The sequence below is a fragment of the Hylaeus anthracinus genome, unplaced genomic scaffold (genome assembly GCF_026225885.1).
Source record: "Hylaeus anthracinus isolate JK02 unplaced genomic scaffold, UHH_iyHylAnth1.0_haploid 11982, whole genome shotgun sequence".
NCBI classification, from domain to species: Eukaryota; Metazoa; Arthropoda; class Insecta; order Hymenoptera; family Colletidae; genus Hylaeus; species Hylaeus anthracinus.
Window position 1 is genome coordinate 14,886,823 of NW_026534330.1, and position 20,534 is coordinate 14,907,356.

The 20,534-nt window shown below is 49.9% G+C and overlaps 1 protein-coding gene and 1 long non-coding RNA gene across 2 annotated transcripts in view; one reads left to right on the forward strand and one right to left on the reverse strand.

The window, feature by feature from the left end:
* The window catches only part of LOC128886433 (uncharacterized), a 267,121-nt gene that overhangs the window by 111,643 nt on the left and 134,944 nt on the right, over nt 1-20,534 (reverse strand). The gene's annotated exons all lie outside the window — the stretch shown is intronic.
* LOC128886445 (uncharacterized) lies at nt 16,219-17,183 on the forward strand. Its single transcript, XR_008459821.1, has 3 exons — nt 16,219-16,550; nt 16,648-16,815; nt 16,960-17,183. It is a non-coding gene; the product is annotated as an uncharacterized LOC128886445 (long non-coding RNA).

Below are 20,534 nucleotides of genomic sequence, written 5' to 3' on the forward strand. Positions count from 1 at the left end.
AAATCTGGCCCGAAATATAAGTTTGCCTTGCCCACAGATTTTGTCCTTATATGAGCATATTCTGCGCTCAATGAGTGCTCATTCGAAAGAGGAAGGTCCAAGGAATGGCGCTCTGGTCGTGTTTGAACGATATTGTGTCGATATTTAATAATATGAGCGTCCGAAGTCGAGCAAAAATCGAGTAAAATACATCCGCAGAATAGTTGTATTTTTAGATTACTAAAAGGATTTTGTGACTCAAACGACGACCAGAGCGTCATTCCTTGGACCTTCCTCTTTCGAATGAGCCTTCATTGAGCCCAGAATATGCTCATATAAGGACAAAGTCTGTGGGCAATGAATTGCATTCCCAAAAACGAGGTTCCGCTATTTTGACGATAATACAGAGCAAGTGATGTCACAAATTTAGTTGAGACAATCGATAGGAGATGGCGCTTACTGAGGACGACTGGTAACGTGAATTCGATACAATTACGATGTTGCCGTTATCACAACAGCGTCTCTCTACACTGTTGCCATTTCACTGAAGTCGAAATCACGCTTAGCATCCCGTATCCTTACGTTTGCCAACGTCGACTCTTAGTTTCTCTTCCTTCTTCATTGAACTGTTTCTTTCTACTTTCGTCGTCGCTTCGAAACTTTAGCTTTGCGCTGGACGCGGTTTGATTCCAGTAGAAGTCACTTATTTTTTTTTAGTTTTTCTTCCGTTTGTATGATGTTTTGTTATGGAAACTATCTTTTTATATATTAAGATTATTTTTATACAATATTGTGCAATTTTTATGTTTTTTATCGCTTTGAAAAAGAAGTCAGGATGTGCAAGGAGTTTCTACAAGCTTTTATAAAAACTTACGTCATTATAGTTTGTAATTAAGAATTTAATTATATTACACAAACATTGCACAACTTCTTTCTTCTTTCTTTTTTTTCCTTGTCTTTCTTTCTTTTTTTTCTTTCTTATTTTTCAATGCGATAAAAAACATAAAAATTGCACAACATTGTATAAAAATAATCTTAATATATAAAAATGTAGTTTCCATAACAAAACATACAACGGAAGAAAAAGTTAAAAAAAAATAAGTGACTCCTACCGGGATCGAACCGCTTCCAGCGCAAAAGATCGCCTTCGCAACATGGCATCCTATCGACTGTGCCACGCTGCTTCTGTAATACCTCCGACACTTGTATGGTCGACACTCGTCAATCGAAATTTAGCTATTTTAAAAAACTTATTTCATGAAAAAAATTTGATTTAAAAATTCGGGGGACACTAGGGGATGTCTCTTTGTGAGCTCGATCTCGTTCAAAAAGCGCTCATCCGGATCGCGACCTACCCTTGTGAGGTGTTGAACGTTTTCGAAACAGCATTTTCTCCGCGTCGTCCATAAATTATTGTAAATACTAGCCGAACTGTATTATATGTGGTATCATTGTTATCAGAAAAATGTCACAAATGTAATATTGAAAGTATCGCTTATTCGGCTAGACCCTTACTTTCAGGTATCGCGGCATCACGCAACCTTTTTTTTTTTTTTTATTGTGGGGAAATGCGTAACGCATACCTCGATTTCCCGGTGGGAAAAACCGAGGTTATGTGGGACTACCATCGGGGAGGGGAGCGCCAAAGGCGCGCCCGTCCGCGATGGCTACCCACTAAAACCCCACACCCACCTAAGCTACATGGGAAGCGCCTGGATCACGCGAGTACTCGCAGGACGCTTCCCAGCTTACATGAATCCCGGGGGGAGGGTGTTGCTTCCCCCACTACCTACTCTATAAGACCCCGGGCGGAGGGACCCGCCCGGTGTCCCCATCCCTGGGGCCGTCGGAATGGGCTTCCCGAGTCCCCGCTCGGTCCACCCACAGCCCCCGGCATCTTCGTGTCCGTACTGGTTCAGGAAACAAAGAGCTTCCTGAACGCCAGAACAAGAAGACGCCGACACCGGTAAGGGAGGGTCGTCGGAGGCGTGATCCGGCACGCCCCAACCCTCCCCGCCCCACCCCCCATGCGCCTCCACAGGACCCGTTGGTCCAAGTGGTGACGGGCCGACCACACAACCCCGGCCCGTCCCGAGAAGAATTATATCCCCTCAGGGGGCCACAGTCAGCTCAAGCCCCGGCCCCTCACATTCGCCGCCTCCATGCGAGGCAGCTGTCGTCGCGGGGGCGCCCCTCGCGGTTCCCCACTATTCATACCCCCACGCAGGGGGGTACGCTGGCGCGAGGGACGTCCCGGCGCCCATGTCCTCCTTGCCGAGCCCGGGTCTCTTTCCCTACATAACCTCCTCCCAAAAGGTGGCCGCCGCTTTCCACGACCTCTCGCTCGAGGCCATGTGGTCGACCATGGCCGCGAGGGAGAGGTCCCACCCACCCACTGCGACTCTTAGGGCACGGCGCGGCGCGGCGCGGCCCATGCTCGACACTCCTCGAGTGTGTGCCACGCCGTGTCCACCTCCTCGCCGCAGTGGTGACACTGCGGTGTCGGTTCCCGCCCCATCTGGTGGAGGTACTCTCCAAAACATCCATGCCCGGAGAGCACCTACGTGAGGCGGAAGGTCAACCTTCCCTGGATCCTGCACCATATATCAAATATGGGCAGGATGGCTCGGACAATCGGACGGCCCGATGGAGCAAGCTCTTGCTTCCACCGGGCCAGCGTGTCCCTCCGGGCCTGGCGTTTCTGGCACTCGACCTCGTGTACCTCCTCACCCGCGAATTCCACCCCCGGAGGGCGGCGGACGGAGCAGGCGATCGTGAACATCGCCGCCCGCTCCACCGCCGACAGATGGAACGGCGGAATCATGGTCAGGAGGCCCGCCGCCTCGGCAGAGATGGTACGGTATCCCCGTATGGCCCGCAGGGCGAGCCGGTGCCGCACTCTTTCGAAGAGTGCCTAATTGCGCCGGCTGACCTCGAGCGAGCGATGCCACACGGGGGCCCCGTAAGGGGCTATCGACCTCACCACCTCCGCATATAAGCGGCGAACCCTCAACTCTGGCCCCCCGATATTGGGCAGCAACCGCGCTAACGCGGCCGCTGTCCCTTCCATTCTGGGGGCCAGGAGGTCAAAGTGTTCCTTGAAGCGCCAGCGGCCGTCGACGATCAGGCCCAGATACTTCATGGTGGGCCTGATGTCGACGAAGGTATCCACGACGCGAATCCGGAGGTCCCGATCGCAGGGCGGCCGCCGCGCTCGAGACAATCCGTAAAGCCAGATTGCCTCGGTCTTCGCAGCAGCCACGGTCAGACCCATCTTCCGGATTCGCCCAACAACGCAGTCTAGGGCGGACTCAGCAAGGTGCCTGGACCTCCCCGAGTCTTCCCCCTCGGCATATAACAGGGTGTCATCCGCATAGCAGAAACCCGCAGCACCGCGTCATACGCAAGGTTCTACAGAAGCGGTCCGAGGACCGACCCCTGCGGAACCCCGCGGTGCGTCTCCCTCGTGTGCACAACCTGGTACCGGCCGGTAAATACTACCTCCCTGCCGCGGAGATAGTCCCAAACTACCTCCAGGAGATAGGGGGGCACCTGGAAATAATCCAGCGCCACCGCTATCTCCCTCCAGGGCAGGATGTTGAAGGCGTTGGATATGTCTAACGACACAGCAATCATCACCCGGCCCCGAGCGACAGCCCTTTCCCGGAGGAGGCGCAAACGCTCCAACGCGTCCATCGTTGAGCGACCCCTGCGGAATCCGTACTGGCTGTCGCTGAGGTCGGGACCACTGCGCGACAGGTGCTCGAAGAGGCGGGCAGCTATGATTCGTTCAAAAAGCTTGCCCGCCTCATCAAGCAGACACACCGGCCGGTACGCAGAGGGAGACTCTGCGGGTTTTCCCCCTTTCTGGAGGAGAACCAGGCACGCCTTCTTCCACACACTGGGGAAGGTTCCCCGGCGCAGGTTAGCGTCCAAGACGCTCCTGTACGCCGGGCCAAGGACTCCCAAGGCCAGAGCCAGCAGGCTACCGGGTACTCCATCCGGGCCGGGAGCTTTCTTGCCCCTAGCCCGGAGCCCCCCGATAGCCCGGGACAGCTCAGAGTCCGTGACCCGGAGTTCATCTGACCATTCAATAGTCGGACTCGGGGCGCGTTCCAACGCACCCTCTCCCCCATCGTTGAGGGGAAGGAGGGTATCAATCACGCGCCCCAGGAATTCCGGGTCTAACCTCTCCGTGACAGGGGGCCCAAGGGCGGAGCTTTCCCAGCACCACCCTGTATGGGCGCCTCCACGGATCGTCACGGAGGGTGAGCAGGAGCTCGTCCCACGCTCTGGCCTTGGCTGCGGCTATCGCGCGCTTAAGGGCCACCGCCGCTGACCTGTACACCCCGTACAGTTCGGCGACTCTCCACTCCGGGTCACCGCCTAAGAAGTGGCGGCGCCGAGCACGGGTATACTGGCGACGGGCGCGGCTGGCCGTTCTTCTGAGGTCGACAACCTCGCCCGTCCACCAGTACGCAGACTTCCTCGGAGGGTGCTCGCGGATCCGGGGCATAGCTACGTCGCAAATCATTTGCAATGTGTCCCGGATCCACAAAGCCCCCTCTTCTGCCCCGCGTTCCCTGGCCGGAGGCCAGGCGGAGCCGATAATCACGGCCGTCAGTAGATCCTCGTCTAGTCGCTTCATCGCCCATCTTGGCGCTGAAGGGATGCTACGTCGAAGGGGGGCGTCCGCTGGCGGGTCCGAGACCACAGCTACGTCCTTATGGACGACAACTTTGCACCCTCCCAGACCCGCCAGTTAGACACCCAGTGTGAAGCGACGGCTGACGCAAACGATACGTCCACGATGGACCAGCCGTTCCACCTCACGCACGTTGGTACGGACCAGCACTGGGTCGGCCATATAGAGGGCTAACATAGCCCCCAGCCGGTCAAAAAACCTCCCGAGTTCGGCAGCACTACAATTGGATGAATTGTAGCATCCTGCGACTAAGAACCTTCCCCATTTTACCAAAACTATCCCCCTGCTCCGTTCGACCACGGTGGAGGGGGGAACAGTCGCCGAATGGCGACGGTACCACATCGCCACGAGGCCGTCCTCGTCCCCGAACCAGTGTGGATGGTCGGGGACTTGGTACGGCTCCGTGGCCACCGCTAGACCAACCCGCCACTCCGCCAGACAGTGGACCATAAGGTCCTGTGCCCCGCGGCAGTAGTTCAGGTTGGCCTGCAATACCCCAAGGGAAGCCCTGTGCGCCATTTCTAGGCCGTCACAGGACCTCCCTCAGACGGCTGCGTGGGTAGGGGGAGGGAAATCACCTCCACTGACGCCACGGCCTCCACCTCCATCGCAGCTGGCGCAGAAGAGGTAGACGGGAGTGTAGCATCTCCTCCACCTCCCCGAGCTGCCGCAGAGGGTGGCGCCACACCTGCCACCTCCCTTCGGCCCTTCTTCTTCTTTGGGGGCGGGGAGCACGCTTTGCTCTCCGCCTTATGTCCCGCAGGCCGGCCCAACTCGGCGCACACCGCGCAGTGCGGGGCCTCACGGCATTCGGCGGCCCTGTGGGTGGAGCTCTCACACCGGTAGCAGTGGCCGCTCCGGTCAATCGCTGCAGTGCACCGCTGCCGCACATGCCCTACGGCAAGACAGTGGAAACACTGCAGCGGCCGAGCTGCCAGCACCACCACCTGGGCGAAGGACCACCCCACCCTAATTCGCTTGGCCTTTTCGATGGCCAAGGCCGCCACAGCTGGGCACTGCATCCAAATGGTGCCGAGTCCATTGGGCGGGGCCTTCAGCTCCCCCACCCTCACGGATTCGGGGGTGCAGCCCCCGGCTTTCGCAGCCGCCGCAACTACCTCCTGGGAAGTTACGGATATGTCCAGCCCCGTCAAGCGGAATTCCGCCTTTTTCACGGGCCCAGCCACCCTAACCTCCAGGCCCCCCAAGGCGGCGGTCATTTTGGCCGCCAGCGCGTCTGCCTTCGGGCCCCCATCGGCGCCCGGGACCTGAATAATCAGGCCCCCCGTGACGGCCCTCTTCCAGGAGAGGGCCTCAATCCCGAGGGCTCCCAGGTCGACGTCCTGGCGAGCTCTCCTAATGGCCTCCTCGTAGGTGACCCTGCTCCCCTCCGGGACGGTGATTGTCACCGCCGCCGAACGGGGAGGGGCCACCACGCGTGGAGGTGCCCTCTGCGCCCTCGCGCTCCCATTACCCGCGCCCTTTTGGACAGGGGCCGAGGCGACGGGCGGGACCAAGGATGGGCGTGCCGCTCTCCTCGCCCGCCGCCCCACCACCTGCGACCAGGCAGCCCCATCGGGATTGCCCGGTGCCGTCGCAGGATTAGTGGGGGGAGAAGGCAACAACGGCTGCGGAACGGTGGATGGTAGGGCGGCCTGGGCCGCCTCTTCCTCCCCTTCTTCTTCTTCTTCCCCCCCGCCAGCTTAATAATGACGGGGAAGGATTCCCCGCCAACCGCCGGCGTAGAGGAAGCCACGGCACGAACCGCAGCCGCAGAGGTCGTCTGCCCCCCCACCGCTCCGGCATGTCTACCCTGCAGTGGCTTTGCGGGGCGTGGCTGGGGATCCCGAAAGCCCAGGAGGAGCTCATTTCTAATTGACGCAAATTTCGCATCAATCAGAGCCCCAATTCTGGCCAGGAGAGCCCCATCGTCCCTCGCCGTGGTGGTCGCCAGAGGCGGCGAGTGGGTGTCGAACCGACCTCCCCGGGCAGGTGGAGACGACGGCCCTGCTAGGGGAGCATCAAGCCTCCTCTTAAGGACCATCATCTCCCCACGCACAGCGGCGAGGGTCTCTCGGAGGCCCTCGACCTCCCGCCGGAGGCTGGCGTTCTCCTCCCTGAGCGTCTGGCCATCCGACTGCATCCTGTCCCACAGGGCTGCAGTCAGTGCGCCGACGCCTACAGGGGAGGAGGCATCCCTGACCCGGGCTTTTTTGGCGGCCTCCCGGGTTACAGGCGGCGACACCGGTCGGTCGGCACCAACGCGTCGTTTAGCCCGAGCGCACGAGGCCGAGGACATTGACGTCATAGAGACGCCATCGTCCTCGTTCAACCCCAGCCGTGACCCCGCTCCCGGATCGAGAACAGCAAGGCCAACTCCGGTCCGGCGACCTCTCGAGCTTGCTGCAGATGGACCTACAGCCCCCAGCCCGCGTGTCGACGAAGCCCTTGAACTGGGCCTCGACGTCACACCTCCCTCCTCGACCACTTCCGGGCACGGTAACCCCTCCAACACAACGGTGCATGACCGTGTGACATTGCCGTCACCCCTGCTATTGCCGGCCGACCCGGCACCAGTGCTTCCTGCGTTTTTAATTAAGTTGTCCATAGTTTTTTGTTTTACCGGCGCATCGTGCGCGGCAGGGCAGGCTGCTGGACGGGAACGGGTGTACCTTCGGGGGACATGCCTAACGAAAGACATGCCCCCCTACCCCAGTTCCCCGGGGCCCGTCCTTCGCATTTAACCCTCCCCCCCCCTCGGGAATACCGTGTTACGTCCCAGCTTATCTGAGACTCTTTCTTGGGATCTTTGTCTTCAATTAAAGAGCTAAAGCTCACCTTAACTGTATTCGCTAACGGGAAAGAGCATTTCGGGATTGCAATGATTGTTTCCAAGGTTTAGCATAAATATATATATTGTTACAAAATAACGAGTTTATATTACAATATCGGTTTTGGGAAAGCAAGTATACAATTATTCAGGTACGTTACCCCTTGTCGGTCTTACAGTTTGGTTGTACCAGCTTATCTGTTGTGGTCCCAGGACTGTGCTGTTGCAAAGATCTGTTTGTCGGCAACTATCACTCGCGACACGGGTCTCTACTAATTAACAACGGACTTTCCTCGGTAACGACGCGGTGCGCGTACGATTACTCTATCCGTGACTACAATAATTTAGTATTTGACGACCAAAGTGCGACGCTGAGTGCGTGTTCGATTGACGATAAAGGTTCGATGTGATCTTAACCGATTATACGTCTGACTTTCGTAGGTAACGACAACGCGTGAAGTTAACCTGTCCGCGACTACGAGATTTCGGTAATCATCACGATGAGAACGTACTGACAGCGGAATAAAAAGAGCCACCGTGGGGCGTGTCCACGGGTTTATATTAGTATATAAACTCGAAGGTTCTTGAACCTAGTGGTGATCCTCGCATTGCACGAGCCGCGTTCAAGAACCTTCGTTTTTGCATCCGTTGAAATCGGGAGGGGTCCCAAGTTCAGCGGATGTGCTGGCGTTGAGTGCTGACGCCTATTTCGCTGATTCGCAGATCCCACGGTTCGGTTCCCGAGAAACGGTTTCCGAATCGTACGTCAAGCGCATTCCTAAAAGTATCTGATCTTAACTATTCGCAATGCGAGGTCGATGAAAAGAGACACCGGCAGGGCCGGACGTAACAACCGCACAGGGTGGCACCCGCCCGTAGCAGGTGCGGGCTCCGACACCCGCACCTCACCGCACACTACTTGGTCGAAGTCCCGAAGGGGCCGGCTCCTGATCCCGCGCGGCACTACCACCTCGGCAGTGCGAGCACACATCAGCCCCCCCCCCCCCTGAGGCCAGCAGAAACAAAGCCAGCGCACAGGGGGGAGCACTCCCAGTGGGCCACCGCGCGAGAACGACCTCTCCTCGTCCCTGTGAAGCGATTTTCACCCCTACTCAATGTGAGCATGGCCGACATGGGAGGCCCTGCCAGGATCCGGAGATCCCGCTGGCATCGCCTCACACATCACAGGTGCTACTTCCCGCCTCGTACCCCTCTCCCCGTTAGCGACGCACAACTATGTGCGCCCTCAGGGTCCACCACGAGAAGGTGGGGAGAGAGGATTTTAGACCTGGGACATCCCTCAAATAGAGAGAACGGGTCCACAGTGGGTCAGAGCCACCACTGTGGACGCCCCAGATCCTCCGGACCCCGGCATCACGCAGCCTACTCGTAGACACACGGACATTCCACCGGGCGTTGCATGTATGAGTGTGTCTCGGCACGGCTACTGGCCCCAACGATACTACATTGTCGTTGTTACATTCAGAAGTTTCGCTTGCTTATAAAGCCTACCTTACCTTACCAGCATCATATTTTGAAAAGCAGAAATTGCATTCAGCTCCCCTACTGGCTAAATGTTTTACTTAATCTACTTCTTCTAGTGGCCGCTCGGTTTTTATGTCGCGTCGATCTTTTCGGCGACGGAGTCCACTCCCTTAAGGAAAATGTTGCTGCGGGCAGCGAGATCCATACAGACTCGTTTGGGAGTTACATGGGACTCGCTGCCGAAGGATTCCATCATAAGATGGTCAATGTTTGGTAAATTGTTGGTAAATATGTCGGTTAGGATACATTATATTAAAATTTGTCTTTTTTTCTTATTTTTTCTTGTTTTTTGTAGCTGAAGACGGTACCCACACCCAAAAAATTGAAGCAATTAGGCGACCAGCAAAAGACTGGATGCGTGGAAGAGGCCGCTTCCACGATAAGGATTTTGCTGATCGCTTATGCAAATTTTTATGGAGGAGGTACTGTCGGATCAACAAAATCAACCTAATGGAATCCTTGATTGCAGCAGTTAGGGAGCATTACACCTTTACATAAGGTAAGCGGAAATTATTATATCAAACAAAAAAAATGGGAGTCCGGGGGCTTGCCTCCGGTCGGGCGTTGTGGGGTGAAACCTCCAACAACGCGTACTGCAGCGCACCACTCAGGTGTGTACACGGTTAGCCTGAGGGATGTTTATAGTTCCGCGAGGGTCGAGGGGGCGAAGCCCCTCATGCGGCAGAGGGTCTGGGGGGCTGCTATGCCCCCCAGCAAGCGTATACTTTCAAGGGGTATGATTTCAATTATTTCAGTTTCGTTATTGTTAAGAAAAAAAGGTTCACACGGATCCGCCTTTAGGAGGTCGTCATGAACGAGCGTGATTGATCGAGCGAAGCCGGGACAAGGGGCAATTGGTCGACGCTGCAGTCGTCAGTCGAACTCTAGTCCGAAGAGTGATCGCGTCGGAAATAAAAACTGTATCTTGCCTCGCATATATAATTTTCGCATTACGTATTGTTTTTTTTTCTCGTTAAGTAAGGCTCTTGCAAAAATTAAGTCTTTTTATTTTGTCTGTAAGTTCTAATAAAAGAATAGTCGATTGATATTAAATGTACATCTGTTACTTTCACAATTCCTCTTCCCACAGAACATAAATATATTAACTTATTCAATAGTTATTTTGTTATTTCGTTATTTCAGATACTCAGACACAGAAACACGAAGAAGTGAAGATTTGAATACAGGCGCGACAGGCGCGATGGAAACGATACATGCGAACCAATCAGAGCATGGGTAGAGACAATATGGCGCCGTACTAACCTGTAAAAGTACACCAAATACACATATCTTTATGTACTCGTATCTTTTAAACTATTGGATTCCTAAACTTTTAACTTGCATTTTCGAACTTTTCAGGTCAAAATTTGACCAAAAGTATTCTAGGCTTTTGTTCTCCCGCCAGAGGAGCCATCGATCCTTCTAATTCGCCATCGAATGGTGCATACCGAAAATCTTTGGGAAACGATCCTACATCATAGCCAGCTTGATATTGATCATCGTCATCCTAAAATAATAAAATTATCGTTAATATAACGATACATTTAAAATTAAATAAAAGATCCTCTCTGTACATAAATGTACTATAAATGTATTTTCAAATAAAAGTGCATCATTTTATTAAGTTATTTTATCATTTTATTAGTACGTAATACATCAATTATTATCGCTACAACAGTTACACTCATTGTTAAACTTACCATATTCGTATTACCGAAGATGATATTTTATTTATTTAAAGTGTCTTTATTTGAGGATAGACTTTGTATCCGTAAACTCACAATATCATGGTGCCACTATACATTTAACAAAGTATGTATTAATAATAATTAGTAATTAATGCAAACAAAACATATCTTTGTTTATAATTACGTGGAACCCTAACAAATAATGTACAACCATGCACGACTATTGTTAGTCGTTACATATACAATATCATTGCAAGCAACGATTACACTGCATTACACTTGATTACACTAGATTACACTAAGCACGATTAAGTTAACACACAAAAATAAATATTCACTTTCACAGCCAATTGTAAATGACATTAGTGGTGTACAGTAGAATAATACTTATAAATTTCTTTTATCAAGTAGACTATCTAATTCTATCATTTTATCTGTTATAATTCTAATCCTAATATTATATTTTTATAACAATAGAAACTAAATATATACTACATTGTTATATATAGAAATGTATTGCAATTGGATTTGCAATTTCATCGTATGTAAATAGCGTAAAGTGCACATTCAATTGTTACGTTGAACGAATTATGCGATGAAAATAAACACAAATGTGAATTACCAATTATCTATCAGGGATGCCAAAAGCGCGGAGATTCTCCGCGTTTAGCTGAAAACGCGGAGGTTGTGCGCGACTGATTCCGAGAGTCGACGAATCGACGAACGGCATTAGCTCCCATTGACTAAGGGTTGACAAAAAGAATAAGAATCAAAATCAGAATCAGAAAAAAAATCTACAATTTCTGACCGATTTATGACATGATATTACGATATCTCAGTTGTACATGGACCAATTTTATTGATTTTGGTTTTATTCGAAAGCTTACATGCGATTTACATCAGAAAAATGTCTTTAATTTGGAAATTTTTGCAGGCGTGATGAGATATTAATGAAAGAAGTTGGAATCCCAGTTTTACGAGTAAAAGACACGTGATAGCGCCACGGTATATACGGGGTGGCTTTATAATTTTTCATATACTTGGCGTCGATACGCTACCGCGTCTCTAGATACCGCAAAAGCACTCCTATATAGCTTGGCATGTCTCGTAAACTTTGTTTCGAATAGCACAGTGTGAAATTCTGTAGCAGAAGCTTAGTGCTCGAAATGACATCCCATTTGATAGAAATCTCCAATAAGGAACAACTTGTATACAATAAATCAACATATCCATTAAAAGAATAATTGAAAACACTAACATAACACAACATAACGTAACTATCTTAACATAACATTGATTAATTGTTTTTTTTTTTCACTAATTTGAGGTGAAGCAGCCAAAATTAAGTGGCGAGGTTTGAGGGACACGCTTCGCAAGGAATTGAGTAAGAATATTAAAAAACGGACTGAAAACGAAGGAGGAATTATTAAAGAATCTAAGTCCAACTTCCAATTTCGGAAAAGGCAATTGCAGGGCAATGTCCCAAACGAGACCACATTTGATGAAAACATCCAAAATTCAAGAACTACTTTTTCCCCCCGATTCCCATGAAAAAGAACTGGAATCACCACCGCAATCTGTACAATCACATACAATAATATATAATAAATGAATCTCAAACCTCAACAAAAAAAAATTTACAAACATGAATAATGCTTATACGACTAAAAAATTGATGATTTTGGAAGAACAAAAAATAAAAATATTGAAGGAGAAAACGAAACAAAACGAAGATGCAGACTACCATTTCTTAATGAGTTTATTGCCTTATTTGAGGAAAGTACCTGATGAAAGAAAAATGATTGTGAGAAATAAACTCCAAAATGTGTTTTGTGAAGAGGATCTTTTGGGGGGATTCAGAGGTCAACATTCTATACATAATTATGGCGTTTCCGCATGTGGTTCATCGACGAGTGATACTTCGGCAAATGGTTCACAAGCGGAAACTCTACTTGGTGCTCCTCAACATGAAGACCTTGATTCGTTCATTTCAAGTGTAACGCATTAAAAATGCAAGTGCAATTTGTTCAATTTTACTGTGTATTTTATTTCACTTTCCTGTATTTTCATTTTTGAATATTTCGAATGTCCACTGAAGTAAAGAACTGAATATATTGTTAAACTTTTTCTTACCTTAAAGTTACAGCCAGTCTTTGCTTTGCCGAAATACATACACGAAAATTGGAGAACTTTGTAATGCTTTCTTCTATCTCCTTCAGTATGTATTCAAATGTTGCAGGTCTCATCCTGAAATACTCGAAAAACTTTTCCGATTGCTCCCACAATTCTTGAAATAACATTTTAAATTCTCCTTTGTCGACTCTACTAGAAAATAACCAGTTGACATGCTCTATTTTTTCATCATTTAACAACATTATCTTCATTAACAGACTTTCAAGAAAATAAAATTCATCAAGTTCGTTGTTGCGGAACGCGTCGTGCGGTGATAGGGAATTTTCTGACGTGGGTGCCCGTGGAACGCTGAACCGCTCTGCCCGGAGAGGCGCGTGAAATAAAAATTCGAAATACTTTTAGGAAAAAGCAAAGACGTTTATTCAGTCGATTCGTTTGGTTTAAATCGTTTCGTAGTTCGTTACTAGAGATTCGATTACGATTGATCTCTCTGGAAAAATCCTCGCTCTATCTGCTGCTTCTCTCCCTTCTCCGGAATATTCCCGATCCTCCCTTCGGGTTGTCCTGGTCCAATCGGGGGTTACGCCCTACTTCTTCTATCGGTGATCTTCATCGATCTTGGATCCACCCCCAAGTCGGGTGGAGGTGGGAGTCGCGCGGCCATGTTTATGCAAGACTACATGTAAAAAGGGAAAACGCGGAGGTCTAGAGAGAGAGAAAACGCGGCAGCGAGACACAGCAACCCTTAAGGAAATTTGTTACCCTCTTGAAGAAATCGCCGGAAACGCGAACCGAGGTACAGCGTGAGTCTGTTATTTTCAAGGATCTTACGAGCGGGACAAAAGCTAACTCGACTCGAACTCTAAAGAAATGCATTCCAACGGAAACGGCGATTCGACACGGCCTATAATAAATCTATCAAGTATTTTCAGCGAACGTTCTCTTTTCTCTTCTGACTTTCAACAATGTACGTGACGGTTCGTTGATTCAATGGGTTAATCCATTTGGATTCCGCTTCTAATTTGAATATAAATATATACTACATACGGTAGTGTTTAAGCTATTCCGCGTTGTGGCGCTACATGCCATGAAGCTAAGTTCACGTGATAGCGTAACACCTTCACCCTTATACAAAAAGGTGTTTTGACAAAACAGCTTTTTAGTTGAACAATGAACCATGGTATTCTCTATTGACGTAAGGCGATTCGGATTTTGAAATTGACGCGATACATATATACACAGTACGACGGTACTTATGGTAAATACAAGCGGTAACGCACGCATGGCTTAGAATTTACTTACTGACCCGCAATGAAATTTTCGGTGAGTTTTAATATACATTGTATGCCGGACATATAATTAACAAGGTATTAAAGATAAAGGCAGTACATAATACGAATACAAACTAAGGGTGTGTTGAATATAAATAATACAGATGGTCCGAATAATCCTTATACATTGTGACGTGGGACACAGATTCCTGCGTCATAATTAAATGCGTCACAGCTTAAATAATTTTTAAATATTATTATTATATATTTTTTACTTGCCTATCGGCAAGGTCAGGTCTTTGTCACAGCAGTCCCGTACGGGCCCTGGCTCGTATGTGAATTTCTATGTCCTTTATTTTATTTAAGATTTGGGATTTCAAATGGATGTGAGCGGTTAATTCAACTATAAGAATGTTCTACTGTTAACATGCCACTGTAATATTTATTCAATTAATATTTTCGTGGTATTGATTTTGATAATACAATGAGTTATGTGATTTGGATCAAATGTACGTTTGGTCGACAAGATTTAATACACACACTTTCTTATAATCTCATACAGAAAATACACATATGAGATCGTCAAAAACTCAGTTACGCATTTAATAAAGAAAAACAATGAAAGAAATATATATATATTTGTTCCTAGAATATCAGATAGGGTTACCCCGGAAATGAAATATATCATTTATTGATATTCCAGAAACCAGAAATTGTAGTTTCATATAATAAAGAATACAATAAAATTGTCGGAATGATATTTTAGAAAATATCGATGGAAATACCACCCGAGAACCCAAAAAATATTGCTTGGAAGAAAAATCAACTCACCACTAAATCTCTTTACAATATAAGTCGAGAAAACGCTGGTCTCGACTATGTGCGTTGTTCGAATCGCCCTGTGGTTGAAGGAAAGCACACACACGTGAAAGAATTATAATTTACGTAATCAAAAGTGAAATTACTATTTACAAAAAGAAAAAAAAGAAAATCTAAATCTAAAATGCTTTAAATAAATTAAAATAAAATTATTTTAACGAGGAATAAGAGTCCTTGCCTATCACTCACTTTTCACAAAATGAATTTACTTTAATACTGCAACTCTGCTCTAAACTATTCGCTCGGACTAATACCACGCTTTCACGACTGTACGATGAGAAGTGAGAAGGCTCGTGCCTTGCTCGACCACGTAAACTCGATGGAACGTTCTAGAAGCTTTGGAGACAAAGGATCTTAGAACCACGTGATCGTCGCCAGTTTATAGAAAAAGTCTTCAAGATTTCGCGACTCGGTACACGCAAGAATTTGGTGTTTACGAGTTGTACAGCGTCTCGCGTCTCGCGCCCACCAAACCGCTCGATTCGTCCTTGCGACAACGTGCGCGCGGACGAATCACGCTGCTATTCGAGTTACGGCTTCGGTATTCGGAGCGTACATGGAGAAGAAATAGCAAAATAAAGGTTTAACCTAAATGCGCGATATTTACATGTCCTTCTTCCAATGATATCTGTAACCGTGATATTTGAACGCGATGGTAATATTCGGTGTGCTTATCTTTCCAACAATTATACATGTATACGCCACTGTTACATTACATGATTTAACGCCTTTCATTCGTAACAAGCAACGCATTTAACATATTTACAATACTAAACCTATTAAAATATTAACAAATTGAACATATTTACAAAACTTTATACAAGATGCGGCACTGCCAGCAGGGTGAAAATGGCGTGACGACGTTGATTTCAAGGACGGAACGTGTAACTTTATTCAAAAATGAATTTAATGAACTACCGTCAAAGGCTAGGTTTGTGTTCGATTAGAACGAATTCGAGATGGTAAACCATCTCGAACACATTCCTGCCGACGAAATCAAGAAAAATAAAAATGAAAATATTGGCACGTAACATATTAGTCTAATCTTATGTGTGCTAATTTAAGTTTATTTGTATGAACTATTTTAAATTTATTTTTCCCTAGTGCTACTTCCGCAGTTAGGTCGTCAAACATTCGGTTTATTTTGTAGGGGCCTCGCCAATCGCAATCAAATTTTTAGAGGTTTCTGGTTCCTTGAGTAAGTATACTATGTCATTTACATTAAATTTACACGGTTTCAATGTCTGGTTGTAGTAAGCTTTACTTCTGTGTTTGGCCTTTACTAGGTTCTGTGCCGCCGTTGTCTGAGTGGTGGTGATCTTTGTAAAGAGCTCATCGAGATGCTGTGCAAACGTTCGAGGCGTTTGCCCTTTCGAGAATTACGAGGGTATGTTAGCCTTTACACCAAAAATTAACTCATGGGGAGTAAAACCTGTGGCCTCGTGTACTGAGATATTATAGGAAAAAATGCAAAACCTTATCCAATCATCCCAATCTGTTTTTGTGCAATAATGCTTAAGGTAATTAATAGAAACACGATGTGCTCTTTCGAGTGAGCCTGGAGATTGTGGGTGGAAAGCAGTGGATGTCACTCTTTGAATTTTAAAAATTTTGCAGAAATTTTTCATGGTTTGGCTGATGAAATTTCTTCCTTGGTCAGTATGAATAACTCTTGGACAGCCAAATCTACTGATGAACTGGTCAACAAGGGTATATGCAACAGTTGCTGTGTCTATACTACGTAATGTAATTGCATCTGAATATTTAGTGAGATTATCCTGTAGGGTGAGTAAATACTGATTTCCGTTACTAGTTACGGGTAAGAGTCCGACTATGTCCATTTATACCTTTTCAAACGCACGTTTGGGAGTATCCGTGATTTGCATCAGTTGTTTAGTTTTAATAGTGTAATTTTTGTTTGTTTGGCAGGTGGGACAGGATCGAACAAATTCAATGATTTCTTTTGCCATGCCTGGCCAATAGAAATGTTCTTGGATAAGCTGACGAAATTTAAAGGAGCCTCGGTAGCCTCCAATTACCCATTCATGATGTTCTTTAATGATTTGGGAGCGTCTCGTTTCGAGCGGAATTATAATCTCTTTTCTGCACACTGTAATTACATATATTGGATCATTAAAAATCTCCCTAAGCAGATCCAATATGTTGTTTTGTTCGGAAGAATTGAACCTATCCGAGTCTATTAATATGCTGAAGGTTTTCGAATTCAAAGAGTCTAGGAGGACTTTAAGTGATTTTAACGAAGATTTGATATGATCAAGGTTAAATTCGTCTTGGGGTTCGGTTTTAAAGAACAAGAAGAAAATGGAATATTTGTCGTTTGGGAAAGCCATAGCATCACCAACATTGGCCTGGTATTGCTGTATCTGCTCCATTGAAAATCCAATTTGGCCTGGTAGGCCCTAAGTGGTTTGAGAGGTGTCGCTGCGATTTAAGGAGGTAAAGTGGGCGAAATTATCTCGCCGTACGAAGAGGTGATCCTTTTTGTGAAATATGGCGGGGGAGAAGAGAGGAGATGCCGTTGATCTATTTACGTGGAAGATAGTAAGCAAAATTCGTTTTCCAATATTGATTCTATTTCCATTATTAGTGTCTTGTACCAGTGGTTCTTTAAAATCTACAGAATTTCCCGGCGAGGTCACTCCATTGGATTCCCCTGTGCAGTCTTGGACGCTAACATTCATACTTTCCCCTCTTTTTTTTTTTTTTTATTACCGTGGCGGAGGGGAAATCTTCAAAAAACACCCCCTAGATGTTGTTGGGGGGTAGTGTGAGATTTTTACTCACTAAAACCCCTCCACCACAGCCCCCCGGGCGGAACTTACCCGGGGGGGGAGGGGGTCGCCAAAACCTGGCGACCGCACACCCTCGTGGCCCTTGCAGGCCTATCTCCCTCGTAGGGCCTCCACCACGCAAGAGGGGCCACTCCTTCTGGCCACCGCACCAGTCCCACGTCAGCAGGGGGCAGTAGATCCTGTCCAAGGCTGGCGGGGCAGCGGTGCTCCTCCTCCTCCTCCAGGCCCGGACCAAGAGATCATGCCTCCGACGAACCTCCCTTACCGGTGTCGGCATCTTCTTGCCCAGTCTGCGTGGGAACCCTTGGGTCTCCTGCAGCGAAATGGGCACGAAGGTGTCGGGGGTCGTGGGTGGACCGAGTGGGGGCTCGGCAAGCCCATATCGGCGGTCCCGGGGATGGCAACTCCGGTTGGGTCCCTCCTCCCGGGGTCTTATAGAGTAGGTAGTGGGGGAAGCAGCTAACACCCTCCCCTCGGAATGCATGTAAGCTGGGAAGTGTCCTGTTGAGTATTCGCGTGACCCAGGCGCTTCCCACGTAGCTTAGGCGGGCGTGGGGTTTTAGCGGGCCTCGGCGCTGTAGGGAGGGCACCGGGATCTCTTTCGAACGCTACCGGTCCCCCCCCCCCGTGCTTCCACCCCCAGCAAAGGAGGAATGCCACCACCGGTGGGGAGTGAAATCCCTCCCCACCTGACCGCGGGTGCCGCGGCCCACGATCCTACCTGTCCCTTTTAGTCGCCTCTTACGACAAGCAGGGATTACTGTGGGCGTATTCTGTTCTCCGCCCTACAGGGAAGAATGCCGCTAGAGGACCGAAGGCCCACGGTGGATAAGCGCTGTGCATATTCCTAGGAATTAAGGCGTCAGGTGACGATCCCCCCATGCCCGGCGACCCCTCTGGCAGCCAGGGAGCTCAAAACTTCAACCTGAGCCTCTCTCTCCAGAAGGCTGGGCACTCCTGCAGCATGTGCTGCGCGGAGTCAACCTCCGCGCCGCACTGGTGGCACACGGGCGACTCATCGGCCCCCACCTTATGCAGGTACTCACCGAAACAACCATGTCCGGTGATCACCTGCGTGAGCCTGTACGTGAGCCGTCTGTGCCGGTGCTCCAGCCAAACATCGAAGCTCGGCAGGACCGTCTCACCGCACGCTACCGGGCGGCACCGATCTCCTGGAGCTGGCGCCGCCACTTTTCGCGGGCAAGCTGCCACCTCTGGCGGCGAAACACTTCGATCGCCCCGTCCCGCGGTTCGTCCTCGTTCCGGCGGAGGTCTTGCATACGCCGATGCACATCGGCGTGTGCCTCCGCCTGGAAGTCGAAGGGGACGGCCCTCGCCAGGACGGCCGCCGCCTCACGGAAGATCGTGCGATCACTCTACGCGATTCTAATGGCCATATGCCACTGCACACGCCGCAGCAGATGGCGGCCATGACGGCAGGCCACCAGATTGCGCGCCCACACGGGAGACCCGTATAGACCCATCGATATGGTTACTCGACGATGCCGGCAACTGCCGCCGCCACAGTGTCAGCCGTGACGGACTCGTCCAGGCCGCTAACCCGCGTCTCCGCGGTTTTAACGGGCCTGGACACCTTCACCTCCGTGCCGGCGAGCAGCTCCGCCAGGCGACCAGCCAGGCGGTCCGCCCCAACAGCGCTGTCCGGGCCTAGGATCTATAAAATGGAGGATCCGGTTTGCCCTTGCGGTACCGGATGCCAGTTACACCGACATCTCGTAACCGCACGCCGGCGATCGCGTTCGCCATGACCTTGGAGTAGGTCATGGCACTGCCCGGGGCGACGGTAAGAGATACCGCCGCCCTTTTCGGCGCACGCGGCGGGTGAACCCGCCGACCAGTCAAAGCGCCAGTTGGCTGCGCCCCGCGAGAGCGAGCACGCGCCGCCTCCCCACGCCTTTCCTTGCGTCCGAGCACCTTCGAACACGTCTCAGGTACCGAAAGGGGCAGGGAGGGCGCCACAGGCGCGGCTGAAGGCCCCGCTCGGGGCGCAGCCGGAGCAGGCGCGGCACGGGGCCGGTCTCGGCTCGGCAAGGCAGGAGCAAGGGGGGAAGCACCGCCACCGGTTTTCTTCTTCCCGCCTTTCTTCCTCTTTTGCTGCTTCCCTGCCGGCTGTTCCTTGCCTGTTCCCGTCCCGGGGCGACTCCCCACTCCTGAAGGACTGGGTCCCTCGCAGGCGGGGGAGCGCGAGCTCCGCCGCCAGCTCCTCTTCGCCCTTGAGGGGCTTGCAGGACCTGGAGATACGGACAGAAGACACAAAGGGGTCCGCGACGTCCACCGCCAGGTCCAGCTCCCTCTCGCGAAGCTTCTACTCAATGAGCTTACGCTTCGTTTTGGTGAGGCCGACATGATCCCGTGTGGTAGGGGCTCGACCTCGCTTCCTCTTTAACGAGGACTGGAGGGAGCGCGCCGACCACACCGAGTTGACTGACCCGTCAGAGTCAGCGCCGTCGTCGGACGCACCCGCCGCCGCCAGGAGGCGGCTGGAGCAAAGCTCCCGTCCCTCCATCCTCTCTAGCCGGACGACAGGCTGAGCAAGGAGAGGTGGGGAGGGTCGGGGCGTGCCGGATCACGCCTCCGACGACCCTCCCTTACCGGTGTCGGCGTCTTTTTGTCCTGGCGTTCAGGAGGCTCTTTGTTTTCTGAACCAGTACGGACACGAAGATGCTGAGG